The sequence below is a fragment of the Taeniopygia guttata genome, chromosome Z, assembly GCF_048771995.1.
Source record: "Taeniopygia guttata chromosome Z, bTaeGut7.mat, whole genome shotgun sequence".
NCBI lineage: Eukaryota > Metazoa > Chordata > Aves > Passeriformes > Estrildidae > Taeniopygia > Taeniopygia guttata.
Genome location: NC_133063.1, coordinates 40,640,437 through 40,659,503, shown reverse-complemented (window position 1 = coordinate 40,659,503; position 19,067 = coordinate 40,640,437). Strand labels below are relative to the sequence as shown.

Below are 19,067 nucleotides of genomic sequence, written 5' to 3'. Positions count from 1 at the left end.
TGCTTTAAGTCTGCAGCTATGCCCCTCCCTTGAAAAAGGAAGTGATGGAGTGCTGTTAGCACTGCCTTGTGCCCCTTTGATTTCAACACTATAAATATTTCCCTTGTCACTGGTACTGGCCACAGCAAGGACTGGCTAAAAAAAAACCCTGATAATCAAAAGAACAGAAATTATAAGGAGTGGGTTTGAGCTTTGCAGTCCACCCACGACACACAGAGCTTTGAGGTCCAGGTCCTAGGAAGAGTAGCCTGCTTAAAATCAAAACACTGATGTTTTTATCACTTCTTAGTCTTGAATTAGTGAAGAAAGGCAAGAAGAGAAAAATAAATCTAATTAGGCTTTGAGTGGACATTGTCTTGAGGTGATATATTCAAAGATTTATTATAGAATCACAGAATGGTTTGAGATGGAAGGAACTTTAAATATTACCCCATCCCACCCCCTGCCATGAGCAGGAGACACCTTCCACTTGATGAAATTTCTCCAAGCCCCATCCAGCCTGGCCTTGGACCCTTACAGGGATTGGGCATACAAAGGTTTTCACCATTCCTTCTGGTAAGAAAGAGGACATGTGAGTGAGAAAATGACCTTGCATCACTGATGTTTCTTTCTTATATAAAGATATAAAACTGATGGATTTTTAAAAATATCTTATTTTCTATTTTTATTATGTCTGGTCTAAAACACTGTCTGATAACAGACAATCTACTAAAATGTAAGATAAGAAAAAATAAAGTATCTGAAAGGGGAACTTTTGTTGAGTATTTATATAACACCAATGCTTAACCTTTGGTCTTCAGAAAGCCTGTCTTAAAATTTAAATACTGGCACTTGAGTTGATTCACATGGTCTTTATGAAACAGCTCAAAGATTATTCACTGAAAGTCTCAGCAAGGACAAGCAGTGAAATACTAGAATTGAAAATGTGAAAGCCTATTGTTGATATTCTGTTTGTCCAAAGGATGCACAACAAGAATTTAGGAAACTTGTAAGAGGAAGGACAATTGCTGAAAAAACCTCGTAGGTTACCTCTATACACTGCTTCTCCTATATGTCATAAATAATACAGAGGAAAGAAGCCAAGTTGCATCCCTTTCTATTTATCCCCTTCTAAGATAGAAAACACTGTAAAGATTTCCATAAATAGCCATTTTCTTCATTAAAAGCTGCCTGTGGAGAATGTTTCTACCCTGCTTTCCAAAGAAAACAAGGAGTTACATGATCCAATTTATGTATCATCTCATCTCTTTGTGCTGCCCTGAAAAATTTTGAACCTGTTTCAACAAAATTTGCTAGAATTGTACATGTTTCATGAAAATTTACTGACTGGGGGAAGACAGTGTCTTGATTAGTTGCACCAGACAGAATAAGAGAGGCTTCAGTTACCCTTTATCAAAATGTGAAGAATCTGTGTTGGGCAGAGATATTATTCATATCACAGCTATGGGAAAATCTCAAATTGGCACCCTAGTTTAACCAGAAAATTCAAACCTGAGACACACATCCACAAGAAACATGGTTTTGTTAATTCTGCTGCTCATGGAACAACTTGTCCCCAATTACATCTTTAGTTGAAGATATTAGCAAAGATGACTCTTCTTCCATTAAATTTGTAGTTTTGCAAAAGTCATCAGCTTTTGACAGCAAAAGGAAAAAAAAAAAAAAAAAGCCTTTTAAATAACGTCTAGATGTCTTTAAAATGTGGCTCTTCTGGACTATTTATGAAAACAAAATCCTAACACAAGTATATGCTGAAATATGAGTGATGAGCATTTGGGCCAGCAATCCACAGGTTCTTTGAGTGCAGGCTGGATGTATTGTACACAAAGAAAAGCACCAAGGTGTTTGTGTTTACACTGAGAGATCTTTTTAAAACAGCAGAAAGGAACTCCTTTCTGTTCACCACCTGGGAATAGAGCTGCAAGACCATCACAGTGGTCCCAGCAACTGGGCCCTTTATCCCATGGGCCCTCGGTGCTTCTCAAAGCTTTTTGCATCTAGACAAGTTGTAGTTGTGTTGCCCTACAAATACGTTCACTTTTTTATTTACTGATCTCCCATAAAGCCTTTGACACCATCCCCCCCAACATCTTTCTCTCTAAATTGAGATGGACTTAATGGGAGAACTATTAGATGGATTAGGAACTGGTAGGTTGGTTGCATCCAGAGTGCTGTGGTCAATGGCTCAGGGTCCCAGGTGGTCCCTCAGGGGAATAAGATATTATTGAATATCTTCATTAATGACACAGACAGAGGGATCCAGGGCGCCTCAGCAGATTTGCACATGGCACCAAGCTGAGAGGTGCAGCTGGCACACCTGGAGGATGGGATGACATCCAGAGGGACCTGGACGAGCTGGAGAAGGGGTCCAGGGGAATCTCATGAGGCTTAATAAGGCCAAGTCCTGGGGCTACACCTGGGCCAGGGCAGCCCCCAGGATCAACCCAGGCTGGGGATGAGCAGAGGGAACAGCCCTGGGAGAAGGACCTGGGGGTGCTGTGGGTGAGAGATGGACCCACCCCAGCCTGAACCCCCCTGCCCTGGGCTGATCCCCCAGCGTGGGCAGCAGGGCAGGGGGGATTCTGCCCCTCTGCCCCTGTGCTCAGCTGAGACCCCACCTGCAGAGCTGCCCCAGCCCTGGCTCCAGCAGCACAAGGACGTGGAGCTGCTGGAGCCAGTCCAGAGGAGGCCACGGAGCGGCTGCCAGGGCTGGAGCCCCTCTGCTCTGGAGCCAGCCTGGCAGAGCTGGGGCTGTTCACCTGCACAAGAGAAGGCTCCAGGGAGAGCTCAGAGCCCCTGCCAGGGCCTGAAGGGGCTCCAGAAGAGCTGCAGAGGAACTGGGGACAAGGCAGGGAGGGACAGGACACAGGGAATGGCTTCCACTGCCAGAGGGCAGGGACAGATGGGATATTGGGAAGGAATTGTTTCTGAGAGGGTGTGAAGGCCCTGGCACAGTTTTTCCCAAAAAAAACAATGGCTTCTTCATCCCTGGAAGTGTCCAATGCCAGGTTGGATGGGGCTTGGAACAACCTGGCTTGCGGAAAGTGTCCCTGCCCATGGCAGGGCAGTTTAGAACTGAATGGTTTTTACAGTCCATCCAACCCAAACCATTCTGTGATATTATTGTCCTGCTGTCACTCCTGTTCTGTGGCTCTCCAGCATTTCAGATTCCTGTATTTCTTTGCTTTAGGAAGACGTGACCAGGAGCCATCCCTAGTTACCAAAACACTGCAGGCTGAACCAGACAGGCTCAACTCTGCAAGAGGACAAGATCATCCCACGTTTCTCTGGTAAGTTCAGGCTCCCTGAGTGTGTGTGGGTGTGACTTCCTGTCCCTGGGATTCTCTCATCTGAGTATGCTGTTCACCTCTCTGCTATGCCAGACCCTTTCATTCAGGCCAGAAACTCATTTAATTTGCAGGGAAGGCAGTTTCTTCCAGCTGCCTTTCAAAGTGGTTTCTCAACTGTTCAGGGAAGCACAACCATCCATGTCCCTTCACTAGAGAACACCCTGGTAGACAGAACACCAAGTGGAGGATCCTGGTCACATGTTTGCAGCACTGTGAACACATCAGAAATGGGCATTTCCATCATCTCTGGTAGGATGACCTTGACAACAGGCTCTCCATATCTTGGCATTTGTGGTTCCAGAAACTCAAGATGGAAGTGAAAGGGTAGGAGGAGATTAGAGGTGCTTTGTTTCCTCCATATAGCAAGGCTATAGCAAGGCTCTCAGTCCAGCCTGTAGTTCTGACAACCTCAAGGCTCACTTTCAGGATGTCGTAAGGAGCAACTACACCTCTAAATTAAAACATATTTAGTTCATTGCAGGATACAGGGGAAATGGGGTGGTAAAAGAGCTATGCCATAACTAAAAAGCCACCGTTTCTGACTACAATTACTACTCAGAGATGGGAGAGTTGTGTGCATACATTGCCTGTAGTAGCAGAGCTTCTGCTTGGGACTCTCTCTCCTTAGAATCTCAGAATTGCTTGGACTGGGACACCTTCCACTATCACAGGGTGCTTCAGGCCCTGTCCAGCCTGGCCTTGGATACTTTCAGGGATCCAAGGGCAGCCACAGCTTCTCTGGGCACCCTGTGCCAGGCCCTGCCCACCCTCCCAGAAACAATTCCTTCCCAATATCCCATCTGTCCCTGCTCTCTGGGAGTGGAAGCCATTCCCTGTGTCCTGTCCCTCCCTGCCTTGTCCCCAGTCCCTCTGCAGCTCTTCTGGAAACCTTTCAGGCCCTGGCAGGGGCTCTGAGCTCTCCCTGGAGCCTTCTCTTGTGCAGGTGAACAGCCCCAGCTCTGCCAGGCTGGCTCCAGAGCAGAGGGGCTCCAGCCCTGGCAGCCGCTCCGTGGCCTCCTCTGGACTGGCTCCAGCAGCTCCACGTCCTTGTGCTGTTGGAGCCAGGGCTGGGGCAGCTCTGCAGGTGGGGTCTCAGCTGTGCACAGGGGCAGAGGGGCAGAATCCCCCCTGCCCTGCTGCCCATGCTGGGGGATCAGTCCAGGGGTTGGTTTTCAGCGCTCCAGTGCACATTGATGGGGCATGTTGAGCTTCTCTTGACATGGTTTAGTCTCTAAAAGGTAAAGCAGGGCATGAGCATCGAGATTATTCCCTTCAGCATGGACTGCATGAGCCTGTAACCCATAGACTTTCAGGAAAAATGGCTTCACCTTTTACAGTCAGGCCCTTAGGGACGCACACGGCCCCACTCAGTGGGCCCTGGCAGTGAGAGATCCAGTCTGTGACTGGTAATGGTCACATCTGACTTGTGAATCTTTTTTAGGAAAGGTCATGCCTAGGGATGTATATAAATAGTATAACACTGTAGCCCATCACCCTCCCTCTCTATCAAATAAGAAATTATCAACTCAATAAGAGTCAAAAACATTCTATTTAAATTCCAAACTGCAAATATTGGCTTATTTTGAGCTAGTTGGTATGAATTAGCAATCACATTAAAAATGTCTTATTTTTTGGAAATACATTTCATCTGCCTTTGCATGATGGAAGCCAAGAAAATTTTGTTCAAATTTTCCAAGGTGATTCACTTCCTGGCTTCTAACAAACCTGGTAAATGTCAGGTGCCAAAATTTTCTTCAACAATATTTTTGAGCTAGAATGAAAGTTCCATTCCAAAGAGTAACTTTAATAATTGTTCATGCTACTGTTTTTCTATTTTTGGGTCTTCTTAAGAAGACCTCACAAGAAATAGATTATTTGGTTGATATCTCCAGTACATTTTCAGACTCCCAGGGGAAATGTCAGATGCAGTTTTTATTTTGAAGGTCATTTAGGGACATCAATCTCACAGTTGTTGATGTCCTGTTTTTTCCTATTCGTTCCTTCCAACACTGCAGCACAGAGGCAACACTTGCAATGTTTTTAGTGTCTTTTTAAGCCTCCTTAAGTGCCCTTTCTGAAAGCAACTTCACCAAAGGCCCACATTTTTGGAATATGCTAGCTACCTTCCTCCTGAAACAGATATGCAAATTGGGAGTCCAAAAAGTGAGGTGCATAAAAACATCTGATGTCTTTTGTACCACTTATGGTCCTGAGAGGCAAAATCTTCTAAGTGTGGCAATAAAGCAGAGACAACCAAATCAGGTGAATTGTGGTCTGCAGGTGAACAGAGGTCACCTCACTCTAGAGAAAGGAACAGCTTTGCCATTTCACTTCCCAGGAAGAGCTGCAGAGCTTTGTGGGCTCTCTTTACAGATTCCATTGCCATGTGCACTTGGCTTATTAATTAAAGCATATTCTTTACTGTTTTCAATACATTAAATTGAATGTGTCTAATGAATATCCAGCTGCACTCTTCTTTCTTTATACATAACAATTTAGAATAATAAATTGCACTCATTTCAACCCAGGAACATTTTTCCCATTATATGGCTGCTGGTGATAATGTATCAGACAGCAATAATGATGCTTGATTTTCATAAGCTCCACTAAATGGTAAGTGCTCAGAGCTACATGTTTTGATTAGCAGACTAAGCAAACCATGACATGAGAATCCTTATTTACACTGACTACTGAGGACTTTTCCACAAGGTGATTTATTTAGGCAAAGGGACAGTTTAAGTGTACCTGACCTGCCTTAACTGAGTTCTAGATCATCTCAAGCTGGACATCTGTGACACACAAAGCACTTGAGTGATTGTCTTGACTGTTTTATCTAATCTAGATATGCAAAAACATATTCTAGGATTCATTCTGTGCAGGATTTACCAGGAGAAATGAAGTCTATTCTGATGTTGTATGTGTAGAAGCTGAATCAGATGCAGAATATACTCTGGAGAGGCCTGTAGACAAGAGAAAAGGTATTTTTGTCCCAGATGTAGGTTTCTATGCCCTCTATTCCTTTTCCATCTCTCCTCCACCATCCTCTGCAGCAGCTTTGCATCCCTCACGCCCTCCCTTCACCGCACAGCTACACTTCTTTCATTTCACAAGTGCAATCCCTTCCCGGCACACAAAAAAAAGCAAACACACCCATGAATGCCTTCCCTCGAACGCTCTGCTTTGTTCCTTCAGCTCCATCTATCGACGTCCTGAAAAACGAGCGGCCGGGGCAGCAGCTCCCTTCCATCTGCCCCGCACACGCACTAAGATGACCCACGCCCCTCTCACCACGCTGGTTCAGCAGTGTGAGGGGAACGGCTGACCTCTGCGTGTTCAGGACAGCTGGTCAGACAAGCTGGACTCTGCCACGTTTAGCTGGACATTAATTCTTTGGGTGGTGACAGAGAGCTGTGCTTTAGATAAGAGCAGGATGCAAGCCAGCCAAAAGGAAGAATTATCGTCAGCATCATTACCAGACTGCTTGGTTTGAAGAGTGTCCCAAAGCCTATAGGAGGCAATCAGTGTAAACTACAGAGAGGTGAAGAAATGAGGATGAAAGAATGTGTAGCCACATGAATTCTGAGCTCTTATTTGGCTCAAATTTACTGCTAGTGTTTGACCTTGATTACCAAGTACTTTTTCATTTCAAGTGTCTCTTAGCATCTTTCACAGCTTTCCTATGCTCATGTTTGAAGGAGTGTGTCAGATCACCCCCATCTTACCTGGAATGGCACACACCCAAATAATTGATGGCAAGTAAGGTGGCAGTGGAGAGATTTCCTCTTCCAGCAGAGTTACATTGCTCGAGTCCATGCTGGGGAAGTGACCTCTGGCTCCATGGTCAGGAAGAGGTGGTGGTGGCAGTGGGTGACTTTAGGGGGTTGCTCTGAAACTCTGAAATAATTCATACTTCTAAACAACTTCTTGATCCCTGATTGGAAGCAAAATGTGAAGTGTTAAATATCATTTTGAAGAAAGGACTGGGAAACTTTTCTCCAGTGATATATTTGGTTTTAATTGGGTTTGATAAGTAATCCAAACTACTGGAAGTGCCTCTAAAAGCATTACTGGGGATGACTCTGTGTGCTGATTATTTTCAGAAACACACTCACAGCTCTGCAGGTCTCCAAGCATTATCTGAACTGTCCCAGATGACAGACTGATGCTGGAAGTTACAGAGGAATGGGCATTTCCATCATCTCTGGTAGGAAGACCTTGACAATAGACTCTCCATGTCCTGGCAGTCGTGGTTCCAGCAACTCAAGATGGAAGTAGAAGGGGAGCAGGAGATTAGAGGACCTTTGTTACCTCCATTGTAAGGAAAGATTTGCTCAGATACATCCAACACAGTCAGAGACTAAGCAACACATCCATCATGGGTCCTGAAGGGACACATTACAGCTTTTATCTTCTCCCCTACATATCTGAAGTTTATAAAGCAATTCAGCAAACTTTTCTGAAGATAACCTGTCACCTGGAAGGTTCACAGCCTCGCTTCTGCTCTGTGCTACCCAAAGAGGAAAGGAGGTGTACAAATCCATCCCTGTGAACTTAGCTGGACTGAGGAGAGCTAGCACAGGGAACGAACTTGGCTTGCAGCTTGCTGTATCTGATATTAGCTATGAGAACTGATAGGATGTGATCCAGCTCTGCAACAGCAGAGGCAAAAATTGCATACAGGCATTTTGGGAATGAGAGACAAATCTGAGAGAGTCCAGGATGGATATCTACTCCAGGTTGGATACCCTGGAGAACTGGATTTGCATCTCCTTCTGCTGCCACAAAAAATTGGTACTGTTCCTATGAGAGTCTGACTCCTGGGAGGAGTTATAATCCCAGACACCCCAGTCTCTCCCCAGCATCAGTGTCAGCAGTGTCAGCAGCTGTGTCAGAGTCTAGCCAAAACCAGACAGGTACCAATATCACACAGCCATCTGACCACTTGTTACCATGCCCACAGAGAGGGCTGCTTCAAGCCATCTATTTCCTATATATCTGGGCCCATGGTGCCTGCAGCTTGGAACTTCCCTGCTCTGAATTGTTCCTTGAGCATGTAGCTGTAGGAGCCACACTTTATGTCAACATGCTGCAGTCAATATAGACACATCCCCACCATAGGTACTTGGACAGAGATTTTTACTCACTATTTTTTTTAAAGATCAAGCAGAAAAGCAGTTCCAACAAAAAGGCTGGTGTGAGTAGGAAAAGATGAAGCATATGCTCATTCTGCTGGAGAAAGCAAAGGCTGAGGACATGCAATGTCTTCTGTCTAGGAGAAATGTCCAAGGAGAGAGCAGCATTCCCATGCCCTGTACTCAGGCTATAATAATCACAGAATCATCTTAGAATGGTTTGGGTTGGAAGACACCTTAAAACTGATCCAGTTCTATCCCCTGCCATAGTCAGGAATACCTTCCACTATCTTAGTTTGCTCCAAACCTGTCCAGCCTGGCCTTGAATACTTCCAGAGATGGGGCAGTCACAGCTTCTCTAGGCACCCTGTGCCAGAGACTCATCATCTTCAGAGCCCAGAAATCCTTCCCAATATCCTATCTAACTCAGCCTTTTTTCAGGGTGAAGTCATTCCCCCTTGCCCAGGCCCTTGTCCAAAGTCCATTTCCAGCACTCCTGTGGTTCCTTTAGGTACTTGAATGCTGCAGTAAGGCCACCCTGGAGCCGTCTCTTCTCCAGGCTGAACAATAAGATATGGCTGTGGCCACAGGAACAGCCTGCCAAGGCAACCCTCATATACCTGAAGTCAGAAACACCAGATAAGACTTGTCCTTTTAAATAGGTACAGAGTCCTGGGGCACTCTTCAAGGCAAAAACCCCACAGCCATGTGTTTGGTCAAAGTCCAAACCAAACTGCCTCTCTATATAAGTCATGAGGCTGTGGAGTTGTTCTGCAGGCCCATGCTATTTCTGCATTTCTTCACACACATTTAAGCAACCAGCACATAATCCCCACAGCTGCACACTTCCATGTAAATTTACTGTCTGGTTAAATGCCTCCTCCACACACACACGCACACACACACACATATAATTACACATACACATACATATAGTGGTGCTCAGTCTGTGCCAAGGCTGCAAAACCAATCCATAAACCACCTAAAATTAACACAGAAAATTTTATCCTCAACGATCAAGTTTCTGAAGAGTGATAGACTTGGTTCAGCTACAACACAGGGGCAGAAATGGTTTCTATTTTCTTGTAGAAACTAGCTTATGGGTGTCTGGGGTTTGCTTTGGCAGTGGATTACACAGCAAATATTCCAGGAAGCTTCTATCAGAAAACTATGCAAAACAACAACAATCATCTTACCAACTTCCAAAGCTTCCAAACCTTATCCTTCCTCTTCCCCCATCATCTCCAAGTTATCTGTTAACCACATTTTTAAACTGGAACAAAGAAAATGGAATAAAATCAATAGCTCTCTTTGCAGCTAGGAGGACAGAAATATTCAGCTTCCCAGTGGGAAAACTAGTTTTTTCGTTCTTCCTTTCCTTCTAATTTTAAACTTCACTTAAGGTTCAGTGATTGAACAAAAGCAGACAAAAAATATTGCATATATCTGACGTACAGAAGTGTAACATGAAGTCTTCTCATTATGGATAATATTTATGGCAGATCATAACGTTAAATTACAACTCAGCCGCCTCAGCCAGAAATTTGTAACACCACACATGTGCTTCTAATTAAGGGCTTTTGAAGTTGCCCTGGATATTTATTTTCAAGGGATTTAGTGCACATAACGATTAAAGTTTGCTCTTGTTAGGAGTTTTGTAATTGAAAAAAAAATTAAGAGAGATTGCAACTGGACCTCAAACTAATATATACATTCATTTTTGCATGAGTGTATACATGTACATCTGTTTATCTATTGCCATAAAAAAAATAAAAATGTGTGTGTTAATGTAGATAAAAAAATATATTAAAAGAGGGAGACAAAGGGCCCTTTGTTTCAAATGTGATCCAAGTCCAAAATTTGTGACTGTAATTTTGTTTATAGGAAATCCTTTATAATGCTAGTTTAGTGTTTCCATATGGAATTCTCACTGGACTCTTTTCTCCCTTCCCCTCAACCCCCCCATGCCCCTCTTTTATTTGGATAAGGCAAGAGAAAGTGAATGTACATTCCAAAGATGCATAGTCATTCTGGATCAAATTCAATGGATTCTGGCAAGAGTTGAAAAACACAGATGCAGTGTTTTAGGTCTCCTGCTGTGCAGCCTCCAGCCACGAGTGTCTGGTTGAAGCACTTTGTAAAATCAAGAAAACCCTATTAAATTAATGAAATATGATATACTGCATTTTCAAGCTAACTTTCCATTGAACTGTCCATGAAGATGGAATTTGGCTGGCTTGCTTATGGTATTCACACACACACACACACAGACAGACACGTACACACTCAGGCATCCCTGTGTGCACACCAAGATACAGCCAGGAGCTGCTGCAGTCCTTTATCCTCTGCTTCTTCAGCTGAATCATTCTCTCCAAACCAGGAGAGCCTGGATCAGTGCTCAGGAGCTCCCAACAAGCCTGCTCTTTGCACCACACAACTCACACAATGACCCCTAACAATTAAAGAAGTCCTGATGTTTAGGCAAAGGGAAGCAAGCATCCAACACAGCTGCCCCTCTTCCAACTTAAAACAAAATCTCTTGCTAGGAAACTGAAAGCAGCCTGATATTCTTACTTCATTTCCTATTGGGTTTCACATAATAAAATCATCATATGCTTAGGATTGGGTTTCCTTTCTCCTCTTCTAAATGAAAAAGTGAGAGCAGTCCCTGGAGGAGAAAGGTCTTGCTATTAAAATTGTCCTCGAGACACAGGCAGTTGTGGCCCCTTGCATGACTGTCAGAGTGAGAAACATATGTATTTTGGTAAAGCTGGACTGCTTATTTATGTCTAGGCACCCACGTGACTGAAAGTTGTAATAAGTTTAATGAGATGTGGCTGTACCTGAGCTTACCATGCAGCCACGTGAGGTTTTCTTTACCTCTGCATGAGGCAGACGGAGCTGTCCCATAAAATACCTTGTACTTCCAACTGCGTCTTTTATAAGGATCTGTAGGTACTTTAGAAACACTGAGATTCATAAATGCTCAGGCCAGACAGGACATTTGAGCAGTCAGCCCATGTAATACTGACTGTAAACTGTATTGTAGCTGCTGTATTGAGCGCAGCACTGTTGACTTCCAGTTTTGAGATGAAGACTTCAAGAGAAGAGGGATCCACTGCCTGCCCTGGTAGTTTGCTCCAACACCTAATCAGTGCTTCTGTTAAAAACATTACTATGCAATAAATAAGCCGTGAGGTTTAGGAGGGTTTAGGTTGAATGTCTGTGGTTAAGATTGTCTATGGGATTCTTAACTCCAAAGTTTTTAAGCAAAAATAATGATAATGTGCATCCTTTTCCGTCCATGGTTTCTACTATGTTCTGCTCCACCAAATCCACAGATAGTTTTTAAGATTTTGTGTTGAAATTGTGATTATATTTGAATATCTCTTCATAATTTTGGTACAAGGTTTCTCATTTTTGTTTTGTATATTTGCTGTCAGTAGATGATAGAAAGATGTAGGTTGAATACTTGTTAATTAGGTTCACATTTCCTGATGAACAGTTTTATTGCAAGCAGTAAATCAACTCAAGACTAGAAATTGCTCTGCAAGTCAAATATCCAGAAATTTGTCCATGTAACTTTAAAATTCCAGATCCCTTTGGAATAGAAATAAAGGCTTAAATTTCAGGGCCACGGTGCAAGTTTGACATATTTGCTGGCCTCAGATATGCCAATACAGAGACAACAGGACGTCTGCTATTTCCCATTCCAAATGAGAAGGTAAAAGGAATGCCTAAAGTCCCTTAAGTATTCACTTTTTTGGTATAAATAGTTTTGAACTTGAGCTTGTTTCAACATTATTCTTTGCATAAGTGTTAGATGTGAATTCTCTTAGGCTTTGTTTAGATGATTTACCTTCTGTAGGTGCCTGTATATATTTACTAAAATGGGAATTCTAGAGTAACTTATTTGGACCTCCATGTCTTTTCAGACATTTGTTTTGCATGAGAATCCCTTCTTTTTTCCTTACAAAAACACACTGAAATAAAGACATTTGCCCAAGTCTTGCTACAGCAGTAATTCTCTAAGAATATAAACAAAAATGGGTGTATCAGAGAATGACTTTTTTGTTGATGAGGTTAGATTGTGGTATAATTCTATATCACGTACCAGCTAAGCTATTTTACATGTCTTTAAATGTCACTGATATTATGATTCATAATACAGTGCTCTGTGGTCTTCTAATTTCCTTTAAAAAAGTGAATCATACATTTGCAGACACTAAAGCAACATTAATTAGCAAGGTTTGTGTTAACAGACAACTTGAGAGGATTAATGTGCAAAAATTAGATAACCAAGTGCATGCCATTAAGGCTTAAAGTGCTACTCCTGCTGTGTCATGTGAACATTTTATGTGGAAAAACACCTGTATTCTCCATCATGCAACAAAATAATGGGGGACTTAATAAGCTTTACTAATTCAATATATAAAGTGGCAGCCACAGGAAGCATGAATTTACTGGCAAGGAACATTGTTTAAAAGAAACAGACAGAAATGGTCTGGGAATATTTTACTCGATATCCAGTGAGCAAGCTGAGTGAAAATAAAATTTGGTATGCTCTTGTCATTGTCCTACCCTCCACACTCCAACCCCAGCCATTGCTGGTTACAGCTGTCACCACAGGGTGCACAATCCTTTTGACATGTCTCTTGAAGGGCTACCTTTGGTGGCAGTAACCAGTGTCTATGCCTGTGTGTCCCTGTTATTCCAAAGCCTCCTGACACAGGAGGTATGAACTAGAGGTGACAACAGGATGCCTGGTGCCCTCTGATCAAGATGTCACATCTTGACTTGCAGTGCCAGAGCGCCCAAATTCCGCAGCCAATGTGAGCCAGCTCAGACCAGAGCCTCATGAGCATGGATTTACAGGTTATTTCCAGAGATGTTGTGGAAGTGAGGAACATAATCCACAGAACTCACAAAAGTCTTATTCTTTGGTTATACAACAAAGCATACAAAAGATCACAGGCCTATTGGAGTGAGTCCAGAGGAGGGGGACAAAGATTCTCCGAGGGCTGGAGCCCCTCTGCTCTGAAGCCAGCCTGGCAGAGCTGGGGCTGTTCACCTGCACAAGAGAAGGCTCCAGGGAGAGCTCAGAGCCTCTGCCAGGGCCTGAAGGGGCTCCAGAAGAGCTGCAGAGGGACTGGGGACAAGGCAGGGAGGGACAGGAAAAAAGGGTTGTAGACTCCCCACTCCTGGAGTTGTTCAAGGTCAGGCCGGATGGGGTTCTGAGTAAACTGGTCTAGTGGAAAATGTCCCTGTCCAAGGCAGGGGTGGAACTGCATGGTCTCTAAGGTCTCTCCCAGTCCAAAACATTCTGTGACTCCATGACTCAAAAATAAACAGAAAGCCCCGCAAAAAAAAACAGATTACACACACTTGTGTAACTAAAGTCTTTCCTTGTTCCTGCATGGTTTGAATTTAGATCAAAGTCTCTTTGAGGAACCAGGATGCTACTTACCTCTGGAAAGGCTATATCTTGGTTCTGCATTTATGCAGTGTACCAGAATCCACCCAGCTCCATGACCAACACAGAAAATGTTACCCTCATGCAAACAACAGTACCTGATAGAACATTATAATTAGGATTGGCTGCAATAGCCAATGGCTTCATAGATTCTCATTTATACACCCACAGCTATTCATCACTTAAAATCCCATTAAAGAGGCTTTTGGATCACAATTTCTCCTCCCTCTGTCCAGCAGCAATAGACTGTGTAAAGAGAAACATTTTGTTTATTGCTTAAATGCAATTAAATGCTTTGTCCACTGCACAAGGCATCAGATCCCAAATCCTTCCCTGCTGCATAAAGCAAAACTACAACAAGAGAGTTCAAAACAACCATATCATTACTGACAACCATATAATTACTGTACATTGGAGGGGTGTTTGCCATGGAGTAGGGGCATGGTACAGTTCAACAGTTATTTCCTAAAATTCCCATTTAGCAAATGTATAAGGTAAAATGCTAGTTTTTCAAAATACAATTCCCCATCCACTTGCAAATCCCAGTAAACAAAAAAAAAAAAAAAAAAAAAAAAGCAACAACAACAAAAAACCCTACTTTAAATTAATTTGAACTCTCTTGCTGGTGTTTATTTTTAGATGTAGAACTTATGTTAGCTTTTCTAACAAGCTTATATTCTTCAGTATTATTCACATTATTCTTACTATTCATATTGGGTTCCTTTTGGAAGCCTTAATGATATATCCCACTAGGCCACGTATTCCCAGTGGCTCTGCTCCAAGATAGTTTGGGATAGAAACATGGAACAAAGGAAAAGTTTGATACAGACAAACATGTAAAAACATAAGCACAATACAAGGCCAACCTGGTCGGCTGAGCAGGCAGGAGTTCAGCACACCAGAGCCTGACTGCTACCAAATGTTATTTTTCACACCACTGGGCTGATTTCATTCAGTTCACTTATTCCTAACAAGGCAATTATTCTCACCACCATGGCTCCAATTTCCCAGTGAGCCTGGAAGAAGACTGGGAGAACAAGAGAAAATAGGAAGGAACTGATTAACATCAAATTCTTCAAAGCTCTAGAACAGACTTTACATGGAAATACCCAGGGAGAAACCCAGCTGGTTCTTAGATGCATAAAGGGTTTGTCTGTGGGATAATAAATTGAATTTATGGGTGGCAACCAGGAGGAGGACTTGGTAGTCCGGGACTTGTTGTGTGCATACAGTGTAGATTTTAGCTTTAGATCCAAAGGATAAAAATTGCATAGACATATGTTTCAGAACAGCAAAATTATACTAAGAAAATAAAAGCTATTAAAAACAAAATCTATATGCACACGATTTTTTTTTTTAAAGAGAACAAGGCTACATGGTACTAAAAAGTACCAGTTAATTTTATCACAGAATAATCACAGAGGTTGGAAGAGACATTCAAAATCAGATAGTCCCTCCATCAACCAACACCACCAAAATCACACCTAAAATCCAGATGCCCCTTGAACATTTCCAGAGATGGTGACTCCACCACCTCCTTGGGTAACTTATTCCAATGCCCGACCACTCTCACAGTGAATTTTTTTTTTTTCTAATATGGATCTGAACTTCCTCTGGCAGGACTTAAAGCCTTCTTCTCATCCTTTCCCTTCAGACATGGCAGCCAAGGCTGATCCTTACCTCACTCCACCCTCCTGTCAGGGAGTTGTAGACAGGGAGAAGGTCCCCCCTGAGCCTCCTTTTCTCCAGACTAAACACCTCCAGCTCCCTCAGCTGCTCTTCATGACACATTTTTTCTAGACCCCTCACCCACCAGATTACGAAGAGCAATTGCACTTACACTGCAGATATACAAATTAAACTCCTCTTTTCTATCTCCAGCTCCTGCTGTGTGTTCAGGGCCAGGTTGGATGAGGCTTGGAGCAATCTGGGATAGTGGAAGGTGTCCCTGACCATGGCAGGGGGTGGACTGAGATGATCTTTAAGGTCTCTTCCAACCCTACCATCATGTGATTCTGTGATTCTGAAACAGACACACTTCTGTTTGGTACTTTGGAAGATTCCCAGTAAGAGCAAGCAACACCTACAAGTCTCACAACATGTTTGGGAATACGTACCAGTTAGGATCCACAGCAATAATTAAGTGGCTAAAGATTGCTTCACCCCCAAAAATGCTACAAGGCAGAGACCCTCACACAGAACCCCCTGAAGCCAAGAGAACGTGTTCAAAATTACTTCAGTAGGGTTTGCACATAGCACACAAGGATTTGAATTCTTCAGCTATTGATCTGTTGCCTTCCATGAGCACTAATTTTCCTCACGTATCTTTCTGTATATTTCAGCTATCTCTCAGATAATTTCAAATCTGCCAAGTCAGATGGATGTGCTGCATGCCCTGGTCCATAAAAATGAAAGGCCAGCTATTAATTGGTTTTGCCTTCAGCTTAGTGACTTTGGAAAAGTCCCTCTTGCAGCCACAACATTTAATTTATTGAGAGATATATCTGGATCTATTTATTCCAATAATGAAATTGTCTGGTTTGCTGCCCTTTATTTTATAAAAGAGATAATAAAAATGTAATAAGTATGGAGATTCAAAAGTGGAAATGACAAAAAGAAAGCAATAATCATTAAAATAAAAATATAAACAAGTCTATAAACTAAACCCTCAAGATATTTGCCATGTAGAATGTAACTTTTATACCTCCTACTTCATAACGCTTAACGTTACAAGAAAATTAATTTAATGCTTTTGCTAACCTTACTCAACTCCAATCAAGTAATAGGTAGCAAGAAAAACAATTATATGCACACACAGTAAGCTTTCATTTAGTTCAAGTGGTGATTCGAGTATTTCAATAGCATAATAAAGAACTGAAATAGATTTAACCAATGGCAATACCCTGAAAATCAGTTTTTCACATGAGACTCCTTGGATATTTAAATCCACATAAACTTCTATGTCAGGGCTGTTGTGGGATACTTAGCTGTGATGACCTCTATAAACTTCATCAGGTACTTCAGCCATGACACAGAAATAAACTCTATACACAGAAGGGACGGGGCTTATGGCCAAAACATGCTGTCAATAACAATGGAAAGGATCTTGAGATCCTGCTGTCTGAGAGGGCAGGAGGAAAGGACTGACGCTCATCAGTCCACCCCTAGTAGGATCACCCACAGCAGAGGGTTTAGCCATGGCAGCCCACACCAACAGTCCAGCCCATCCCTGGAAGTGTTCAGTGCCAGGTTGGACAGGTCTTGGAGTAACCTGGACTAGTAGAAGGTGTTCCTGCCCTTGGCAGGAGGTGGAACAAGATGGTCTTCAAGGTCCCTTTCATTCCAAACCATTCTGTGATACTTTGATCAGAGCTAAGGCCCACTTGGGCTGGCAAATCATCACCATGCCATCCACGTGACATCATGACGCCTCCCATGGTGCTAGAAGGGGTTGTCAGAACAGAAGCAAAGGGCTGAAAAGCTCTTTAAACCCTCACCTCCCTCCCTGAGGTCCTGCCCCAAGCTCCTAGCAGCGCGATTCCCATTTTACTGCAGAGGGAAGGACTGAATCGTAGAGGTATTGAAGTGGCAGGTTAAAATTGGGGCATTTAGTCCTTACATCTACTCAGAGATAATTGGCTTAATTTTCCCTGTTGTGAGGCCTTCCTGCCTCCTGCTGCCTTCAAAAGACATCAGACTGCACACACACAGATTAGAAAATAGCACTGACTGTTAAAATGTTTGATTACAGATATTTCCATAATCACAAGCAAATATGTCAGACTTAAATGATCCTACTCTTAGGCTCCCCACCTGTAAAACATGAAACAAGGCACTTCATGCACTTTTCCAAAGCAAGGGCAGGGTTATTTCTAGACTGACTGAGGCCTTAGGCAATGGAAGAACAAAGAAAGTGTAGGATTAAGTAAGTATATGCTGCGTAAAATATTTTAAGAGACACTCAGAAGCAGAAAGAGTATCTCTGTACTAATAAATCCCTGAGGGTTTTGCAGCCCTTGAGGTCAGTGACATGGCTGAGATATCCATGGTCATATAAAGAATGCAATTCTCTAAGCAGCTTTGAGGATAGCCAAAGGCAAAACCTACAAACCAGTCATTATCACAATTCATATCAATCACTTTTAAAACTGATGAAAAGCCTAAAGCTTCAGCTCAGTAGGTGGCCTGTTCCAGAGTCTGATCCAGAGAGAACAACAGAGCAATCCATGTGTCCCCTGACTTCAGCAGGGTTTGAACAAGGACTTCATGTCTTTGAGTCACAAATGTTGGAGCTTTGGACAGATCCAACCAACCCCACTGGGGATAGAGAATTCAGACACTCATAGTACTGCAGGAAAGAAAGAACTTAATGCAGGTCTGATAAAACAATGATGTTTCCTTCAGCCACCCTCATTTTCAACTCAATCAACGAGAACATTCTTCCATGTTTAGATGGGAAACTAGGAGAAGTATTTTCTCACATCCCAGGACAGGAGCAGCCAGGAGCCAGCTGCCAGCAGAGGTAGAACGGCTCATTGTGTCTGGGACAAGAGTCAGGGAGAGGCAGCTGCCAGGCTGGATGATATTTTGGTGGGCTGAATTCAAGCCACAGGTCACTTGTTCTCTGCCTCATGCATGTCCATTCTCCAGTGAGTCAAAATTCCCTTGCACCAAGTCAAGGAACAAGGCACGAACAGCAGTGCCCAAGTCCCCTCACACCATACCACATATCTGCTATGAATGATTGCTGATCTTCAAAATTAATTCCCTTTTCCAGATTCTCAGCTTCTTAACTTTTACAACTTAAAAAACTTATCTGCCCCATTACCCATACCAGCTTGTTGACATGTCAGTTGAGGAACATGTTGGCAAATTGGATGAAAATGTTTCTTCTCCTTTCCCTTCCATGTCCAAACCATACAGTTACAGTATCCTGAACTCACATAAACTCCCAGCTGTGTTTATTTCAGAGCTGTAAAGCTGATTTGACTGTTCAAATTGATACAAGGAAATAGAAATCACTTTACAGCCTCCAAGTTGGCTTCTGCTGCCCAAACATCCTGTTTTTCTGTCTCAGGCTTCAACAATTCTCCACCAAATGGGTTTGAGCAC

At 42.9% G+C, this 19,067-nt stretch overlaps 1 protein-coding gene across 1 annotated transcript in view; it reads left to right on the top strand.

The window, feature by feature from the left end:
• The window catches only part of LOC121468089 (urea transporter 2), a 293,033-nt gene that overhangs the window by 247,692 nt on the left and 26,274 nt on the right, over positions 1 to 19,067 (top strand). The window contains exon 3 of the mRNA XM_041711042.2: positions 3,191 to 3,290. The gene's annotated coding sequence lies outside the window, so the exon portion shown is untranslated. The remainder of the gene's footprint in view (positions 1 to 3,190; positions 3,291 to 19,067) is intronic.